The 20,872-nt window shown below is 37.4% G+C and overlaps 1 long non-coding RNA gene across 1 annotated transcript in view; it reads left to right on the top strand.

The window, feature by feature from the left end:
• Positions 1-252: 252 nt before the first annotated feature.
• Positions 253-20,872, top strand: part of LOC147374390 (uncharacterized) — an 89,579-nt gene continuing 68,959 nt past the window's right edge. The window contains exons 1-2 of the long non-coding RNA XR_015162719.1: positions 253-1,572; positions 7,270-7,509. This is a non-coding gene — a long non-coding RNA (uncharacterized LOC147374390). The remainder of the gene's footprint in view (positions 1,573-7,269; positions 7,510-20,872) is intronic.

A 20,872-nucleotide genomic window follows, 5' to 3' on the forward strand; every position in this document is an offset into this window, starting at 1 on the left:
TCTCTTCACCCACGGCTCTTCTCCAGGTCTTTTTAGTTTTTCACCTTCTTCTCTTGTGGTTTGCAACCAACGCATGGACATTAGTTTAAAATGTGCAAAGCAGAGAGAAATGTAAAGAAGTAGAAAAAAATTATCCCTAGTCCAACCACCCCAAAGGCAACTGCTTTTTTGATATTTCCTAAAATATTGTATTAATGTGTGTGAAGTATTTACAAGAATAACATCTCCATGGATATGACCACAGTGTTGTCAGTGGTTATTCTAGGTGGTGGGATGATGGTTCTTTTGTCTTTATACCTTTATATAATGTTGGAAAAAACATATATATCTATTGGTTAAAAATCAGGGAAAACAATAAAAAAGAGTCAAGCAGGTTATTTTTCTATTGAAATTTGTCACCTGATATTAAATGCTGTCTAGCCCATCTCTTTTAGAAGGGATGATATGATACAATTTGATTTCCAAAAAGATGATTGGTAGATGGTGAAACCACATTTTTGGACAGAATATTGATGATCCGGTTCTATTCCACTCTAGGTTACAAGTTTAATTTTTATTTAGTTCGGTCATGTAAGTAACAAGAAAAAAGAGTCATAGTAGGAAAAGTAAAACTAATTAACAATAACCACAAGTGATGAGATGAATGATTAAAAATGACACAGCCCCACTAGCAAGGTGATGTGTGCAGCTAAACAGAAAAGCTGAGTCACTGAAGGGAATTTTTCTCTACTCAGGGCTGGGGCAGGGGATTCCCTGTGGCTCAATTAATTCCACCTAATTCCCAGGTAAATTGAATAAAATGTTTATCTTATGTTGGGTAAATACAGTGGTTAATATCTACCCAGTAGACTGCAATGCTGTCCGCAATGAAAAAAAAAAAAAAATTAAACCCTTCTTTTGTTTTATGTTGTTCTTACCTAGGTTGGCTACATAGTCATGTGCCTTTGTTTGATGAAAGCTGAAAAGATGTTCTGGCACAGAGGAAGTGGAGCCAGAGGTTACTGGGAATCCTTGGGCAATGAGTGAGTGATTAGTGGGTGAGGAGTCAAGTGAGAGCTAGTGCCCTGGATTGAATAAGAGCTTCCATTATTCAGGGAGTGCTAGAGAAGGATAGAGAGAAACTGCATGGACGGCTGCCATGAGTCTGAGAAAAAAGCAGCTTTCTGGGAAAGAAAATAGACATTAGAGCAAAGAAGGCAACCATATTCTACCCACTGAGCAAAAGAAATTAGGAAGGACAAAGGATAAAAAGTGAATATAGAAGGAGGCAGATTGTAGAATGTTATATGTGTTTTGCTTTTGTACACTATTTCCCCTTTAATATTTGTCCTTCTCTTGATTGCTGATTACATAGTCACCAATTTTATAGATTTTTATGTTTAAGACGAGAGTTTGTTTCAAAGCCTACAACTGATGCTACCTGATTGCTCAGTCTTATCTCTTGGCGTGTTTGTATTTCCCTGCAGCATGTGGTATCTGAGACTATTACAGAAGAAAGAAAACAGGAAAGAATATAAGCCATCTCTGTTGCTTAAAGTGGGGTAGCAGCTGAGTCAAAGCTGGGATTATCAGGTAACAAACTGAGGTTCGATTCTTGGATTACTCTGATGTGATAAGACTGTCTTTCTCTAAACAGTGTTTGTCAAACTGCCAGTTGGGGTCCATTCCTGAATTGTGAAATCAGTTGGGTGGATTACTCAGCCTTTTATAAAATTCAGGAAATAGAATAGAAAATATCAGAATGCATTGCATGTGGTAAGAACAAGTATTGTTTTATAAAACTTCTATTGTTTCTCACACATACACATATTCCTGTGTGTGTACTAATTGGCAATGTAAAATGTATTTTTATAGGGGTCAGAGTAAAAAAAAAAAGTAATTTCAAAGCTACTTTCATAGAGTACATTCTTCAATACTAATAAATTACGAGTTAAAAATATGGAAGCAGTATAATGAAAGTTATACTTTATTATAATGGTTTTCAATAAGGATTTTGAAGCAAGGAAAGCCCAGGCTTGAGTTGTTTCAAACCAGACTAAACAAAGACATTCTCAGAAATTGCACCTAACTGGCAGATTAATAAACCTTTTAGTAAAACTGGTAGAGTTGAATATATCTGTGTGTGAGTGAGTATTAGCCTTAATATGTTACCTTTTGAAGCCCAAACAAATTAAATCTACAAATGTTCAACTTCTGGTAATTTAATATAAGATATGGAGGCTAGTGGATCAGAGACTTAAACATACATAGTAGATAAGAAAAACACCACTTATATTTGTTTTGGAATATGCTACTTGAGTATTTTTTACTAGATTTACCTCACTATCAACATTTCCTATTTAACTGTATTGAGGTGAATTTCCTTCTCTGAACATAGAGTTTCTGACAGTGGAGAAGGTAGGTGTCTCAGAAGCAAATGAAGTGATTAAAAATTATCATTTTGACATTAAAATGTTCATCCACAAACTAGCTATTTTATAAGAGGTTTTTGTAGCTGGCAGAATTTACAATTATGATATAAATATTTGTGTATTATTTTTTCTATTTTTTACTTGTCTAATCCAGCTTAATTCCTATTGAGAATGTTTTATCTTAGGAGTACCAAAACATTTTTATTATTAGGAAGTTTTACACATAAGTCTGCCTGTTGTAGACTCAAGGGAGGGTGGATAGCATCCTATTTTGATACTTACATGTGCACCCCCTGAATTGATCCATATACTCCCCGACTATGTCCTGATACTTTTTCAGGCTATAACCCAAGAACTTGGTATAGGATGGGTCAGCAGTTACCTAGATGTAAGAAAATAAATTAAGTAATAATGTATTTTAACTTTAACATGCTTTTAAGAAATCTGTACCTGAAATTCCCCTCAAAAAGAAGCACTCAGTGAAGAGAAGGTGGGGTGAGTGATGAAGATACATTGAGGAAGACAAAGAGCAGTGAAAAAAAAAATCAATTTTAAGAGTTTGGCACCAAATCTATAAGGAGAAACATTTAAATTCTTTTTGTTTGACAGTATTTCTAACCGAACTCATGGGCAATCAATCTTCTATAAAGTAGCATTTTAAGAGACTACACCAACAGATTGAAATGTAGTTGTTGCTTTTTGAATTTTCATTTGCTGAAAATTTATCTTTCAGTCTGTTCCTCACTTAATTGTTGGAGATATGTAGTACTCTCTTTAATAATTAGCAATCAGATTTCTTCAAAAGAAGAAAATCCCTTGCAAAATTATCTTTTAGAAAAGTTGTTGATTAAAGAGCACTATTTCTTGGTAAGAGTGCTGTAGATTACTTGGCAGCACACATCTTTATTCATGAACACCCTTTGAAATTCAGTTTTGCATGTATTTAATGTAATTTTTTTCTTCAAAATGAATGAAGTTATTTAAAAATGAGAATAAATACCCACATTTAGTCCTTTGAAACAATTAAAATAGTTAAAAGTGATTGTCCTTTAAAAACCTCTTTGCTTAGAAAAGCATATTGGCTATCACTTATAGTTATTCTTTGTAATTTTAAAAATATGAAACACAATCTTTATCAAAACCATAGCTGTTTTTTGTAGAAATTGACAAGCTGATATTAAAATTCATGTGGAAATACAGGGAAGCCAGAATACCCAAAACAATCTTGAAAAAGAAGAACAAAGTTGGAGGATACACAGTTAACAATTTCAAAACTTACTAGAAAGCTACAATAATCAAGACTGGCATAAAATTAGCATATGTTTAGACATATGGAACAATGAGACAGAATTGAGAGTCTTAAAAAAGATATATATTTATCATCACCTAATTCTTGACAGGGGTGAAAGAATTCAATAGGAAGAATGGTCTTTTCAAGTAGTAATGCTAGGACAGCTGGATAACCATGTAAAAATAATGAAGTCATACCTCTCCTTCACACCACATACAAATTTTAATTCAAAATTAATCAGAGACCTAAATGTAGGAACAAAAACTATGAAACTCTTAGAAGAAAACTTAGAAGTAAATCTTTGTGACCTTGGATTAGGCAACTGTTTCTTAGAAACAACACCAAAAAAACAATTAACAAAAGGAGACATAGCTTGATTGAACATCATTAAGGATGAAAATGTTTGTACTTGAAAGGACAGCATCAAGAAAGTGAAAATACAACTCACAAAATGGGAGAAAATATTTGCAGATCACATATGTGAAAAAAGTTTGATATCCAGAGTATGAAGAACACTTACAACTCAACAACAGAAGACAACCTAATTTTAAAATGAACAAAGAATTTAAATAGACAGTATTCCAAGCATCTATTTAAATGGTCAATAAGTACATGAAAAGATTTTCAGCATCATTGCTACTAGGTAAGATTTTCAGCATCATTGTTACTAGGTAAGATTTTCAGCATCATTGTTACTAGGTAAATGTACATCAAAACACAAAGAGTTGGCTGTGACTTAACAACTGAACAACAACTATATCAAAACCAGTACTTCTGTGGTGTGTTAGTGGTTAAGAATCTGCCTGCCAATGCAGGATTTGCAGGTAAAATCCCCCAGAGAAGGAAATGACAACCCATTCCAGCATGCTTGCTTGGGAAATCTCATGGACATAGGAGCCTGGAAGGCTCTAGTCCATGGGGTCACAAAAGAGTCAGACATGACTTAGTGACTAAACAACATACATAACAACATCAAAACCACAGTGGTACCACTTCACACACATTAGGTTGGGTGTGATCAAAAAGATGGACAATTGTAAGTGTTGATGAAGATATGAAGAAACTGGAACCCTCATGTATTGCCAGTGGGTATGTGAAATAGTTCAGCTGCCTTGGAAGGCAATGGCACCCTACTCCAGTGCTCTTGCCTGGAAAATCCCATGGATAGAGGAGCCTGGTGGGCTGCAGTCCATGGGGTCGCAAAGAGTCGGATACGACTGAACGACTTCACTTTCACTTCTCACTTTCATGCATTGGAGAAGGAAATGGCAGCCCACTCCAATGTTCTTGCCTGGAGAATCCCAGGGACGGGGGAGCCTGGTGGGCTGCCGTCTATGGGGTCGCGCAGAGTCAGACATGACTGAAATGACTTAGCAGCAGCCTTGGAAACAGCTTGGAAGTGCCTCAAAATATTAGAGTTACCATATGACCCAGCAATTACATTCCTAGATATTGACTCAAGGGAATTGCAAACATATGTCCATACAAAAATTTGTACATTAATATTCAAAGCAACATTATTTATAAAAGTCAAAAAGTAAAACCAACCCAAATGTCCAGTCAACTGATGAATGGGTAAATAAGATGTATATCCACACAATAGAGTTTTATCTTGCAGCAATGAATTATTCAGTTATGAAAAGAAATGGAATACTGATACAGTCTCCAACATGGATGAACCCTAAAATCATTGTGCTAAGTGAAAAAAACAGACATAAATGCCATATATTATATGAGTCCACCCATATGAAATGTCCAGAATAGGCTAATCCATAGAGACAGAAAGCAGATTAATAGTTGGCAGGGCTGGAGGGAGGAGGGAATGAAGAGTGACTGCTAGAGGGTAAGGGATTTCCTTGAAGGGATGAGAATATTCTAGAATTAGTCATACTGGTATATTCTAATACCATAAAACATACACTTGGAAAATATTACTTTTATGATTTGTGAAAAAGTATTAGTAGCTCAGTTGTGTCCGACCCTTTGTGACTCCATGGACTGTATCCCGCCAGGCTCCTCTGTCCATGGAATTCTCCAGGCAAGAATCCTGGAGTGGGTTGTCATTCCCTTCTTCAGAGTATCTTCCCAACCCAGGTCTCCTGCATTGCAGGCAGGTTCTTTACCGTCTGAGCTACCAGGTATGTGAATTATATCTTAGTAAAAAACAAAAACAAAAACTTACTTTTTAGGGGACAGTTGAGGCAATATAGACTTGGTCTTATATTAGACAATATTAGGGAATAATTTCTAACTTTCTTAGGATAAAAATGAATATCTATAAAAAATGAATATCTATAAAAAATCATTATTTTAATTGATAAATCCTGAAATATTTAAGGATCCAATTTATGATGTTTGCAACTTATTTTCAAATAGTTCAACAAGAGAGACATATCTTTATACATGCATAAATAAGCAAAGTAAGCAAAACAATTGTTCAGTCTAAGGGAGGGGGCATTAAGTATATACTCTACTCTTTTTTTCAGCTTTACTTGTAACTTTTCGTAAAGTTGGGAAAAGAAGAAAAAAAGGTTCCCTAAAGTTCCATCCTTGTTGTTGTACAGTCGCTAAGTTGTGTCTGATTCTTTGCCACCCATGGACTATGGACAACCAGACTCCTCTGTCCATGGGATTTCCCAGGTAAGAACACTGGAGTGGGTTGCCATTTTCGTCTCCAGGGAAAGTTTCATCATTAGTCACATAGTAAATACCATTCCAGTCTCCTTTGTGGGTTTGATTTTAGAAGCAGGAGATAATTTATAAAATGCTATATAGCATTTAGTGATTTTTGTTTTAAAACTCTGCATTCTTAGAGATTGGAGTGTTTGTCACCACTGAATTGTGACAAATACAAAATCCATTATTTTATAAGTCATTTGTCTACCTTCATTATTTTATCTTCTAAATTTAAGACACATTTTACTTTCCCTGGGTTTTCCCTCATAGCTCAGCTGGTGAAGAATCTGCCTGCAAGGTGGGAGGCCTGGGTTTGATTCCTGGGTTGGGAAGATCCCCTGGAGAAGGGAATGGCTACCCACACCAGTCTTCTTGCCTGGAGAATTCCATGGACTATACAGTCCATGGGGTCACAAAGAGTTGGACAGGACTGAATGACTTTCACTTACTTTCCTATTCAAACTTTTTAGAAAAATTTCAGGGCTGCTCAGGGTTAGATGATAAATAGCTAGTAATGATTATTTTGATGGCAAACTTTATTTTCCAAGCTGTTGGGGAAAATTTTTTATCAGGACGGTCTTCAGAGAGTAAAAACAGAAACATTTGACTTAGCTAGAAATTCACATCATGGGCTTCTTGAGAGGAACAGCACATAAATGAGTACTAGACATCTTGTAAATAGATTGATGAGCTGACAGAATCTGGAACTAGAAAAGTAGAGCTTAGGCAAAATATTATATAGACAAACCCCACTTAGGACTGACAAAGCAGCCCTCTTGGTGCTCAGGCCCTGGGGGCCTGGTTATCCTGGACCCTGTCACCTTGCCAGGCCATCTCCCCCTGACAGCCTCCTTCTGACCATCCTTCCAACCACGAACCTTTCTGTTCCAGGGGGTGCCTTGGACCTCTGTGGAAACACTTATCAGTGAGACAAAGACAAGTTTTCAACCGAAGAGTTGTACCTTTTTCAAGAAGTAGAAAAGGCCTTACAGGTCAGCATCTGCAGCCCCTGAATATGGAAACAACTGCTCAGTCATCCACTTACCCTCTCACTGGCAAGTTTTGCATATATGGACTGTCAGAGCAAGAATCGCATTGACCTTGTTCATCTCTCTATGCCACTGACATAAGGTAAGTGCTCAGTTGATATTTATTGAATGAGTATTAGTGCCAACTAATACCATGTTGTGCCATAATATTAGTGCCAACTATGTACAATACCCTGTGTCAGGTATTGGGGGTGCTAGGATGTAAAACACCATCCCAGCACTTGGAATTCTCAAGCAGCCATAAACAAATTATAATGTTTCAAGTACAGTGGAGGGATACATCTGAGGTTTTATGAGATTACAGAGGTAGGTAGACTTAGGAAAACTTTCCCGACCTGCAATCCATAGTTATACTGATAGTTATAGTGCAGGGGTTGGCTTCTTTCAGTGAAAACTAATTCTATTCTGATAATGTAATTGGAACCCAGAGGCCCATGTAATCAATGTCTATACTCTTTTGTACATACTGGGCAGTTGTTAAAGACCAAAAACACTTGAAAATGATCTCTTCCCTGATGCCTTTTGACTGACATGACCTTCCAGTAAGGATCAGATCTTTTCTGCAGGAAGTGTTCTCTGAGCAATCTTGCTCAGATCCAACTTTCACTTACATACTCTGCCTTTGTTTTTATCAGACATGTTGCTTGGAATTGCTGTTTCTTGTTTTGTGTATCTATATCATTTTTCTTGCTGGATTTTCAAAGGATGAGGGCAACCAGTTCTTTTCATTCCATTCTTCTCCCTTTACCTCCTTCAAGTAGAACTTTGCCCAGAGCAGTTGCTTCATCATGGTTGCTCAAGTATATTGGCTTTGTTGTTACCAAATATAACAATATCACTGGGGGCTCTCTTTTCCTTTTCACTTAATTCAAGGCCTATGTGATTCCCTTTTTATGGAAAGAACTCCTCCCACTTCCTCCTGTGGGATGGTCAGGGCATTCTGATTCCCCTTTGGTTCAGTGAATGAGTGACTCAGTGAGACACTGACTAGTCAGACATGACACTGCAAGGCAGGACTTGGGACAACATTGGATTTGTTCTAAGCTCCTTTCCCTCATCGCTCCTCCCAGAGGTGCATTTTTATTCTTTATTTCCATTTCTAAAACATACCACATAGGATCTGCAACTCATTCCCAATAAGATTATAAAGAATTGAAAAGATTTTAAATGTCTCCTTTCCTTAGATTAATTGTAATTCAATAACCTAGCAAAATCTTAAACTAAGGAGTGAAACTCCAACCATGCAATGTCAGATATTATACTGCAAGAGAAACAAGTACTTTCTGGCCAGCTCAGTTTCCTCACCCATCTCAGCACCCTTCATAGACAGAAAGCCAGCATGCTCCCAAGTGGTCACCAATTCACATCTAATGTTGGCACTGATTGTTGCCTTCTTAGTGACAACTTCATATTTACATGAAATGAAGTGGTAATTTCATTTCCTGTTTCTGGTACAAGGATGCCCAGTGCACAAACTCCATCTAACAGGTTTCTATCAATAATTAGCACTCTGTAGGAAATCAGACACCAGGGAGTGAATAACCTGGAGGAAAAAGCCTCTCTCCCTTGGGTGCTGCCTTTAACAAAAAGTTGACACATCCTTTGGCAGCGAAGGCTAAGAAGAAGGAATAGAAAACTTAATGTGCAACTTTCCAACCTCTTCTGGGAATAAACTCGATAAGCTTTGAGAAAGTACAAGTTTAACATAAATTTAGAAGTACTGTAGCCCGGAGAACCATGCAGCACAATGGTTGTCCTTTTGACTTACAGCTGCAGTAGTAAGACCCTGCATGCGTTTTAGATGATTCGATCATATTCTATCAAACTCTGCAGCTCTGGTGTGAACTCTATGTAGATCATTTACTAGCTTTCCTGATAATAAAACATCAGAATATGAACATTTCTTTCCTTGGGATCATAACCAATAGATAGACACTATATGTGGCTCTGTAGCTGTCAAAGCTGAAATACTGATATCAATCATTCATAAAAACTGGGGACACTATAAAAATTAATTTGGATTTAGGTATTTAAAATCAGAGAACTGAAATAATAGGTTAGAAGTACCAAATGTCGTGAATACTTCTTGAAAGTTCCTATATGAGATACTGACCAAAAAAAAAAAAAAAATAGACACATTTCAGAGTAATTATTTAATAACAATAACATGAACACTAATTCTTATGTTATTTTCTTTCAAATGATAATAATGCACTACATACATATAGTGTTTTACTCTTTATAAGGCACCACATCACAATGATTCAGAATATTGACATTACGAATTACTAGCTGTGTGACCTTGGATAAGTTTCTTTGCCTTTCTGTGTCTCAGTATTTTTCATCTGTAAAATGGAAATAAGAGTACCGCCTGCCATCTAAGATTGTTGAGGGCTGTGTTAAGACACTGAAAGCACTTAAGGTGATGTCTGATACAGAGTAAGGGCTTCATAAATATCATCTCAGTACTATTTTCTTTTTTATAACCTACATTCATCTGTTCATCACAATAAGCATTAAATAAGTGTTTAAATAACACAATAAATGTTAAAGTGTATTGGTGTGGTAGCCAGTGATAGAACTAGCTTATGTAGAGAGGCAACTTACTTTGACTCATGGGATCCAAGGAAAGGTTGGATACCCAAAACTATGGGAAGATCCTCCAGCTCACTAATTTGTTCTTTGACTATAGTGATTCTGCTATTAAACCCATTTATTGTATTATTCTCCATCACAATATGTTCAGTTGCCTGTTTTTCATAATTATTTTTCTCTGCTTCATGTTTCTAATATTCCTTATATCTCTGAATTTTTATTTCATTTAAAATGTTTCTTACATTAATCCTGCTTTTTGCGTGTAAGTTGTTCGGTATTTGCTTCCATTTTATAATGTTTGTCCTTGTAAGAGATCTCACTGTTTGTTCCTTGGGATCATCAGCTGGCTTTGTGTTCTGGAGGTCTTCTGTTTACCCTTCCAGATCCACTCACCATCTTTTCCCACCCTGCTCAGTATCCTTTAAGACTGACCTATACAAACAACTTTGACAGGTTCCCTTGCCCTCTGGCTTCTGGAAAGAATCATCAGGAGAATGGTGGGAGGGAGAGCGTGAGGTCAAGGGTATTTATCTCTCACTTCCCTCCCTTGTGTCCTTGACTGAAGATTGGAATCTGGATTGTCTTCTTTCGATTCTAATATACCCCCTTCCAGGTCTGTTACTAGTACTTAAGTACTACCATATGCTGCCCACACAACTGTAAATAGTCTTTTAAGTTTTCTCAAATTATCAGGTTGAATATGCTACTATCTCCTGCCGGATCCCTGGCTAATATATTCAGCTAGTGATGTCTACCTGGAGAGAAAACAAAAGCTTATTAGACACTGACTAGCATTTCTTCAAGTGAGTTAGAAAATAGGGAGTTCTAGACCAGGTGATTTCGGGGAAATGACCCATAGTGGAGAGACCCCCAAGCTGAAACAGAAGGATAAGCCACCCCCCCGCCCCGCACCTCATCCTTTCCACCCAGGAGTTCAGCCCCTCTTCTTGGGAACTGCTTTTATCCTAGGATGCCATTGCTAAAGTTGTGGGGGTTCTTTGAGAAAGAACAGGTTGCTCAGGTGCTTGACAGCTCATCTGTACTTAAACTGTCTATTCTTTATCTCTGCAGCTTCCAGAGCTTCTTAAAAGCTCTGTGGTTGTGGTAGAGAAGGCAGTAATCTCTGCTTAGGGAATGTTGGGAAGAGAAAAGATCGTAACTAGAAAATTTCCTGCCAGCCTATCACCATTTGGTTCTTTAAAGCATGCCTCATCATCTATCCTACCCTAGACCCAACCATCTTCTGTTTCTCAAAGAGTTTCTTAAAGTTTGTTTTTGTTGTTGTTGTTGTTGTTGTTTTAAAGATTTAGAGCCAGCTCTGAGCTCTTCAACTTCTCTTCAGTGTAGTTTGGGGGATGAAATCATTGATGGAATTCCTTGGATCTGTAATTGAACACCAGTGCTCAAAAGATACTTTTGTTTTGTTAGCATTGATGTTCTGATTCACTAGGGCAATGATTATTTGCCCAAGGAAGACTCTCAAAGGTTATTGATTGGGCTAATAATAAACAGAGTCAATCCTCAGAGGTAACCTAATCCATCTCCCTAGGAATATCTGTACCCAATGCTATCACAAAGGGACAGATAGAAAATCTCTGCCCAAGTGAAAGAAGGTCTGGCCCTACCTTCTATGGTTATTATTCTAACACTGTCCTGAATACTATAGTGGATATCCTGATGTACCACGTAGGCCCACATCAGGAATGAAGGATTATTACCCCAGGTGTTGGGTGTGCTATCAGCCCTTTGGGGGGATTGCCTTGATTGAAGAGAGAAAAGGAGATATGATGAGAAGACGCTGATGCTAAGTTTAAGGAAGAAATCAGAGAACTATTAAGGTTTCTACCTTTGAGTACCTCACAGTCTTGCTAGGAAGATAACTCACAAAAAGAAGTATAATTGAAAAAAACAAGAGTATGTGATAAACCACCAAGAGTGAGCCAGGCAACAACTACAGTAATTTTCAAATTTGAAAGAATATGCATGAGGTCTGTTTGGGCAAGGCTAGTCAAGGAAGATTCTGTATGTAGGAGATAATTGTAAAGAGACTTAAGCCTGGATGGAATTAGCTAGGATATGCTGCAAATATGGTTGATCTAGGAAATTCTTCTGAGAAGGCAATGGCACCCCACTCCAGTACTCTTGCCTGGAAAATCTAATGGACTGAGGAGCCTGGTGGGCTGCAGTCCATGGGGTCGCTAAGAGTCAGAGACGACTGAGCGACTTCACTTTCACTTTTCACTTTCATACATTGGAGAAGGAAATGGCAACCCACTCCAGTATTCTTGCCTGGAGAATCCCAGGGATGGGGTAGCCTGGTGGGCTGCTGTCTATGGCGTTGCACAGAGTCGGACACGACTGAAGTGACTTAGTAGCAGCAGCAGCAGGAAATTCTTAACCCTATCAGTTCAGTTACTTCATTCTCTCCGTTGTGTCTGACTCTTTGTGACCTCATGGACTACAGTATGCCAGGCCTCCCTGTCCATCACCAACTCCCAGAGTTTACACAAACTCATGTCCATTGAGTTGGTGATGCCATCCAACCATCTCATCCTCTGTCGTCCCCTTCTCCTCCTGTCTTCAATCTTTCCCAGCATGAGGGTCTTTTCAAATGAGTCATTTCTTCGCATCAGGTGATCAAAGTATTGGAGTTTCAGCGTTAACATTAGTCCTTCCAATGAATATTCAGACTGATTTACTTTAGGATTGACTGGTTGGATCTTCTTGCTATCCAGGGACTCTCAAGAGTCTTCTCCAACACCACAGTTCAAAAGCATCAATTCTTCAATGCTCAGCTTTCTTCCTAGTCCAACTCTCACATCTCACATACATGACTATTGGAAAAACCATAGCCTTGACTAGACGGACCTTTTTTGGCAAAGTAATGTCTCTGCTTTTTAATATGCTATCTAGGTTGGTCATAACTTTCCTTCCAAGGAGTAAACGTCTTTTAATTTCATGGCTGCAATCACCATCTGCAGTGATTTTGGAGCCCAGAAAAATAAAGTCTGACACTGTTTCCACTGTTTCCCCATTTTTTGCCATGAAATGATGGGACCAAAAGCCATGATCTTAGTTTTCTGAATGTTGAGCTTTAATCCAACCTTTTTTTCACTCTCCTTTTTCACTTTCATCAAGAGGCTCATTGGTTCTTCTTCACTTTCTGCCATAAGGGTGGTGTCATCTGCATATCTGAGGTTATTCATATTTCTCCCGGCAGTCTTGATTCCAGCTTTTGCCTCTTCCAGCCCAGTGTTTCTCATGATGTACTCTGCATAGAAGTTAAATAAGCAGGGTGATAATATACAGCCTTTACATACTCCTTTTCCTATTTGGAACCAGTCTGCTGTTCCATGTCCAGTTCTAACTGTTGCCTCCTGACCTGCATACAGATTTTATAAGAGACAGGTCAGGTGGTCTGGAATTCCAATCTCTTTCAGAATTTTCCAGTTTGTTGTGATCCACACAGTCAAAGGCTTTGGCAGTCAATAAAGAAGAAATAGATGTTTTTCTGGAACTCTCTTGCTTTTTTGATAATCCAACGATGTTGGCAATTTGATCTCTGGTTCCTTTGCCTTTTTTGAAATCCAGCTTGAACATCTGGAAGTTCACGATTCATGTACGGTTGAAGCCGGGCTTGGAGAATTTTGAGCATTACTGTACTAGCGTGTGAGATGAGTGCAATTGTGCGGTAGTTTGAGCATTCTTTGGCATTGCCTTTCTTTGGGATTGGAGTGAAAACTGACCTTTTCCAGTCCTGTGGCCTCATACATGACTACTGGAAAAACCATAGATTTGAGTAGACAGACCTTTGTTGGCAAAGTAATGTCTCTGCTTTCTAATATGCTATCTAGATTGATAATAGCTTTTCTTCCAAGGAGCAAGCATTTTTTAATTTCATGTCTGCAGTCACCATCTGCAGTGGTTTTGGAGCCCCCAAAAATAAAATCTGTCACTGTTTCCATTGTTTCCCCATCTATTTGCCATGAAGTGATGGGACCAGATGCCATTATCTTTGTTTTTTGAATGTTGAGTTTTAAGCCGGCTTTTCACTCTCCTCTTTCACTCTCATCAAGAGGCTCTTCAGTTCTTCACTGTGCCATAAGTGTGGTGTCATCTGCATATCTGAGGTTGTTGATATTTCTCCCAGCAATCTTAATTCCAGCTTGTGCTTCGTGAGCCCAGCATTTCTCATGATGTACTCTGCATATAAGTTAAATAAGCAGGGTGACAGTATTCAGCCTTGATGTACTCCTTTCCCAATTTTGAACCAGTCTGTTGTTCCGTATCTGTTTCTAACTGTTGCTTCTTGATCTGCAATACAGATTTTTCAGGAGGCAGGTCAGGTGGTCTGGTATTCCTATCTCTTGAATAACTTTCCACAGTTTGTTATGCACACAGTCAAAGGCTTTAGGGTAGTCAATGAAGCAGAAGTAGATATTTTCTGAAATTCTCTTACCTTTTCTATGATCCAATGGATGTTGGCAATTTGATCTCTGGTTCCCCTGCCTTTTCTAAATCCAGCTTGAACATCTGGAAATTTATCGAATAGTGTCTTTCCTATTTCAAATTAATTGACATGTGTTTGAGAGAATTCATCACCACAGTGGCCATGAGAACAGTCAAATGACTGAATTTTTGTCCCCCTAAAATATCTGCTCAGTTTCACAACAACCCTGTGAGACAGGTACTATCATTATTCCCAACTTACCAATCAGGAAGTAAGGTCAGGATGGATAAGTGACTTTCTCAAGATTACACAGCTAGTAGGTGGTTGTGTTAGGATCCAAGTCCAAGGAGTCTGAGCCAAAGCATGTGTTCTCCTACCATATTTCCAAGGCTTTCCTCTGAGACAACAAATGTTAAGACTTGGATTGAAATTGTTTATGAAGTGATAGTTATAGTTATGAAATGATAGAAGAAGACTTGTTTATCATTTTTTTTTTTGAGAAAGCAGTTTTTGCAGCAGCCCAAAGTATATCATGAGTAAGTGAAACAGTTGTTCATTAGATCTCCAGGATAGTGTAACTCTCACTTGGCAATTGATGTAAGAGGTGAAGAAGATGAATAATCCTAAATGTTCACTATGGAAACATGGATATCATTTCTAGTCATATGGTGTTCATTAACCCAAGTTTCATTTACCCCAGGCAAATACATGTTTCTGGGTGTGGAAGGACAAAAGAAAGGGAGATGGTGTATTAAAAAAAAAAACAAACCAAAAAACACAAAGAACAGAAACAGAAATAATGGAAAATTATCCCTTGCCCTTTCCTTTAATGGCAGTCTCTGATGCACATACGCAGACTGCCTTAGTGTTTTTAGTGAAAGTTAATAAAAGAGAATTTGTTTTGGAGATGAGACAGTACCTTACCTGATGGTTGAACTATTTTGAGTTCAGCCTTTGTGGCTTTATTGAACAGAACCCAGGTGTTCAGAGGCAGCTGCACAGAACCCAGTCAGTTTGCACAGAGAGACAAATGGGCTTTTTATAAACATGGGGAGAGCTATGTATTGATTCAAGGAATTCCTGAAATCACTGATTCCTTTTAATGACTCTTCTCTGATGAAGTGTCATCTGCAGGTAAACATGGGATCAAAGTTCTAATTTCCCCCAGGATTAATCATTTTCTTCTTTATCTGTGTTAAAGTTCTTTGATATGGCAAAACTTCCTTTTTCAGCTGAACTTACTGTATGTTTAGATTTCAATCAATATTAGTAAATATTGGCTTGAAAAGTCACTGCTTGCTTGAGGGAAAAGGGTTATCATTAGAAAAATTCCCATTTGCCAATTTTTTACTCTACTTCTTTCCATAAAGAGGTAAGTTTTAAAATCTTATTAATCTGAGAAAAAAAAAGTTTGGTCAACATTCTTTCACTGTTTCATTTTATTCCAGAATATTTGGGGGAATTTTTCTGATTCTACATGTACTTTGTAGCATAGTTTTTTTAAGTACAGTTTGAAATCACAAACATTTGAACTAAATTGTGTGGTTCTACACCTCTTCATTGCCTAACATCGAGCAAGTTACCAGCTTCATAAAAGAAGATAATGACAAGACCTACATTTTATGGTGGTTTTGAGAGTCAAAGGTTATGATCTATATGAAGACTTTGGTTCAGTGTCTGGCATATAAGTGCTCAATAAATATTAGCTATTAATGCTATTGTAATATTTAAAAACATATATGTATGTAAGTTATGGCACATCATAACTTTTTGTTATTGTTTTGTTATTGTTTGCATAATCTAAAAACTGTTACACATTACAGAATCCAGTTGTAAATGAACTCAGTAATTCTTAAAAAAGATCCATGCAGTTAAAAATCCTTGAACAGAGGTATCATTTGTAAAGGTATATCCAATGTGATTTTTAAAAATGAAGCATCCATGCCAAGCAAACGTTATTCTGTGCTGTAAAATGGTGGATATATTTTCACTTTAGAATTCAAATTCATAAGGTCACAATGCCCAGTATAGTTAAAATATGTTGTTTATTTGCTAAGTCCTGTCTGACGCTTTGCAACCTCAAGGCCTGTAGCCTGCCAGGCTCCATTTGTCCATGGGGTTCTCCAGGCAAGAATACTAGAGTAGATTGCTATTTCCTTCTTCAAGGGATTTTCCCAGATCAGAGATCAAACGCATGTCTCCTGTGTTGGCAGGCAGGTTCTTTAACCCTGGTTAAAATAACATAAGGCAATGGCAACCCACTCTAGTACTCTTGCCTGGAAAATCCCATGGACAGAGGGGCCTGGTAGGCTGCAGTCCATGGGGTCGCTAGGAGTCAGACACGACTGAGCGACTTCACTTTCACCTTTCACTTTCATGCATTGGAGGAGGAAATGGCAACCCACTCCAGTGTTCTTGCCTGGAGAATCCCATGGACAGAGGAGCCTGGTGGGCTGCAGTCCATGGGGTTGCACAGAGTTGGACACGACTGAAGCGACTTAGCAGCAGCAGCAGCAGCAAATACATACTAATTGAAATGATAATATATGCAAATTGAAAATACACACTAGTGTGTGTGTAAATGTGATGATCAGTGTTTCAAATAGGGAACCATAGGCCTGTCAGTTAGTGACAGTGACCTTTTTCCTGTCATAGACAACTGGGGAACTGCATTGCAGAATCATTTTTATGTATTTTTTTCAAAATGCAGATATCAGGGTCTCACCTTGAATCAGAGCTTCCAAGAATGGAACCCAAACCCTTGCAGTTTTTTATTACTGTGGTCCTGCTATAAGTAACTGGAAAACTGGGGAACATATATGAAACTGTGTTTTTTTTACATTGGATAACAGGCCAATGCACGACTGTGATCCATGGAAGGAGACAAACAAATGAGAAAGTGAAAGTCACCCGGTGGTGTCTGATTCTTTGCAACCCCATGGACTGTATAGAATTCTCTAGGTCAGAATACTCCAGAGATTAGCATAGGGTTCTCCGAGTCTATGGCTAGGTACCAATTTATGCATGTGATATACATACACACACACACGCACACACGCACATGCACACACGCACACGCACTATATGTGTATCTATATTAGGGGAGTGGATGACATTTTTCTTGATATTATGTTTGAGAAGTTCATCCATGATGTGTGGCAGTAGCACCTTCATGTCATTGCTCCTTATTATCATGTGAACTTTATTGTTTATTCTTATATGATTAAAGCACATGGTATTTATCATTTGGTGGTTCAGAGAACTTTGATTTATATGTTTTTTTAATTCATTTTTAGTTATTACACATAATGGTGCTATCAATATTTTCATATGTGTCTTTTGGTTCATATATACAAGCATTTTTCTTCAGTGTAAGCCTAGGGGAGGACTAGTTGGGTCATAAGATACATATACATGTAATGTACATTTTCCCAGAATGGTTGCACCAATTTTACTTCCACTAGAGGACATGTGAGGTCAAGTTGTTTCATAGTCTTAGCAACACTTGGTATTGTCAGTCTTTATAATTTTAGCCATTCTGGTGGACGTGTATTGACATCTCATTGGAGTTTTTGTTTGTGTATTTCCCTGTTTAGTAATAATATTGAACACATTCATATGCTTTTTGCCATCTAAATATCTTTCTATAGAAGTATCTATGTTTTTCTTATAAATTTATAGAAATTATTTTTACACATTCTGGATACAAACCCTTGTCTATTATATGATTTTCAAACATCCTCTCCAACAAAATGGAAGATCTTTCACTGTCTTATTGGTGTCTTTTACTTTAGGAACTGGAGTTACTAAATTTAATTTGTTCTGATTTATTTATCTTTTCTTCTACAGCTAGTGCTTTTTGTGTTCCATTTCGGAAATTTTTGCCAATCTTACTTCATGAAGATATACTCCTGAGTTTTTTTTTCCTAGAGTTTTTTCCTGTTGTGATCATGGAAGCAGTCAAATTTCATTTTCAGTTTTCTCTTTCATATGAATGTCCATTTGCTGCAAGACCATCTTCTCCCTTCTGCGCTGTGCCCCCTTTTACATAATCAAGTGTCATATATGGATAGGTCTTCTGCTGGATTCTGTTCTCTTCCAATTCTCTATTGTCTATCCTTACGCCAGTACCACCATCTCAATTGTAACAGCTTTAGAACAAGTCTTGATATTCAGCAGTGTGGCTCCTCCCAGTTCTGTTCTTTTTCTTCAAAGGTGTCTCAGCTACTATTAGCTCTCTCTGTTTGCATATAGATTTTAGAACCAGTTGGTCAATTTCTACTTTTTTTCCCCTTTCACTTGTGAGATATAATTGACATACAGAACTGTATGAGTTTAAGGTGTACAGCCTAATGATTTGACTAGTATACATCATGATGACCACAGTCAGTTCAGTGAACATTCATCATCTCATATAGATACAATATAAAAGAAAAAGAAATTTTTTCCTTACGATGAGAACTTTTAGGACTTACTCCCTTAACAGCTTTTGTATTTAACATACAGCAGTGTTAATTATATTTATCATGTTGTACATTATATCCCTAGTACTTATTGATCTTGTAGCTGAAACTTTGTACATTTTGACTGCCTTCATCCAATTCCCCCTCCCTTCTCTCTATTTCCATGTAGATTTTAGAACCATTGGCCAGTTTCTACTGTTTTGTGTCAGTTGTAATATGTTTCTGGAATTTTTTCATTTTACCTAAACTTGCAAATCTCTCATCATAAATCTTAATATCTTCACATTATCCTTTTTATTGTCAAAAGGACTGGTGGTAATATCCCTTTTTCATTTCTAGCATTAATGATTTTTGCCTTCTCTCTTTTTCCATTGATTAGTCTTGCAAAGTTATTATCAATTTTCATAATTTTTCTAAAGAATATTTTTTTGCTTGGTTAATTCTTCTTTTATATTTATTTTCTTTTAAAATTCTGCTTTTATAATTTCCCTACTTTTACTTATTTTGCATTTCTTTTTATTTTTGCAACTTCTTGAGATGGATACTTAAACCACTGATTTTAAGATGCTTTGCTTTTCTAATATACATGTTGACATTTATACATTTCCCTGGAAGCACTGCTTTCATTTCTCACAAACCTTACTATACTAGATTTTCATTAACAGTCAGTTCAAAGTGATTTCTAATTTTCATTTTGATTACTTCTGTGTACCAGGTTATTTAGAAGTATATTGTTGAAATTTCAAACATGGGAGTTTTCTAGTTTTTTTTTTGGCGGGGGGTGGTGTTATTGATATCTAATTTATGCATACTGTAGTGAGAGGATGTACTCTCTAATTTTAAACTTAAGAAATTTGTTAACGTAGCTAATGAACTAGCATATGTCCAACTTGGATAAATGGTGTTGCAGTTAGGTGTACTCTTCTATATATAATAGTTGGGTCAAGTGTATTAATTGTCAAGTTACTAATACCAGTTACTAGTAATATGAGGATTTACCAGCTAAAGTGACTGTTTCATTCTTTTTATTTCTCTGCTGAAATTCTCTTTTTTGTTCTTTTAGTTCCTTTTAGTAATTTTAGTTCTTTTAGTAATTTAGTTAAACATATTATTTTGAAGTTCATGCCTGATAACTCTGTCAGATAAAATAATAAGTATCTATCTATGCCTCCAGATACCCTGGAGAAGGGATAGGCTACCCACTCCAGTATTCTTGGACTTCCCTGGAATTCAGCTGGTAAAGAATCCACCTGCAATGAGAGAGACCTTCTTTCGATCCCTGGGTTGGGAAGATCACTTGGAGAAGGGAAAGGCAACCCACTCCAGTATTCTGGCCTGGAGAATTCCATGAACTGTATAGTCAGTCCATGGGGGTCCCAAAGAGTGGACATGACTAAGTGACTTTCACATCATACGTTTTATTATCTTGGCCTTTAGTTAAATAGTGTCTTCTCAAATGCCTAAATATTTTTCACTGGGTATCATACACTGTATATTAAAAAAAAAAAATGGAGAGCAATTGAGGTTCTAGATAATGTTAGCTTCCTTCAATGAGAATTTTCTTTTACTTTTGTAGTTTGGTCTTGAGCTAGGGCCTCCAGATCACTTTACAACCAGAAATTGAAATGGTTAAACCTTGGATGTCAGTATCTGGCGGGGCTTTACTCCCATTGTATATCCCTGTGGGGTCTAACTCACCTCTATAAATAAATTCCTGCTCTACAGAAAGCCTGAGCTTCCATTTTTGCCCAATAGACCTGTGTCTGCTTTAAGTTCTGCTCGACTTCTCATTTACTGCTTGTAAGAACGCTGTCCCTCTTGAAAGGATAGTGCTACCAAATGCCAGAGTCACCTCTTTGGGCTTCCTGCCTCTCCCTAAGATGTTTCCTGACATGTCTTTATTGCCTTGGTGGTGTATGTGTATTTCAGCTTTCCTA

This window comes from Bos grunniens, chromosome 4 (genome assembly GCF_055505025.1).
Source record: "Bos grunniens cultivar Pamir isolate PY7600 chromosome 4, Bosgru_T2T1.0, whole genome shotgun sequence".
Classification (NCBI taxonomy): Eukaryota; Metazoa; Chordata; class Mammalia; order Artiodactyla; family Bovidae; genus Bos; species Bos grunniens.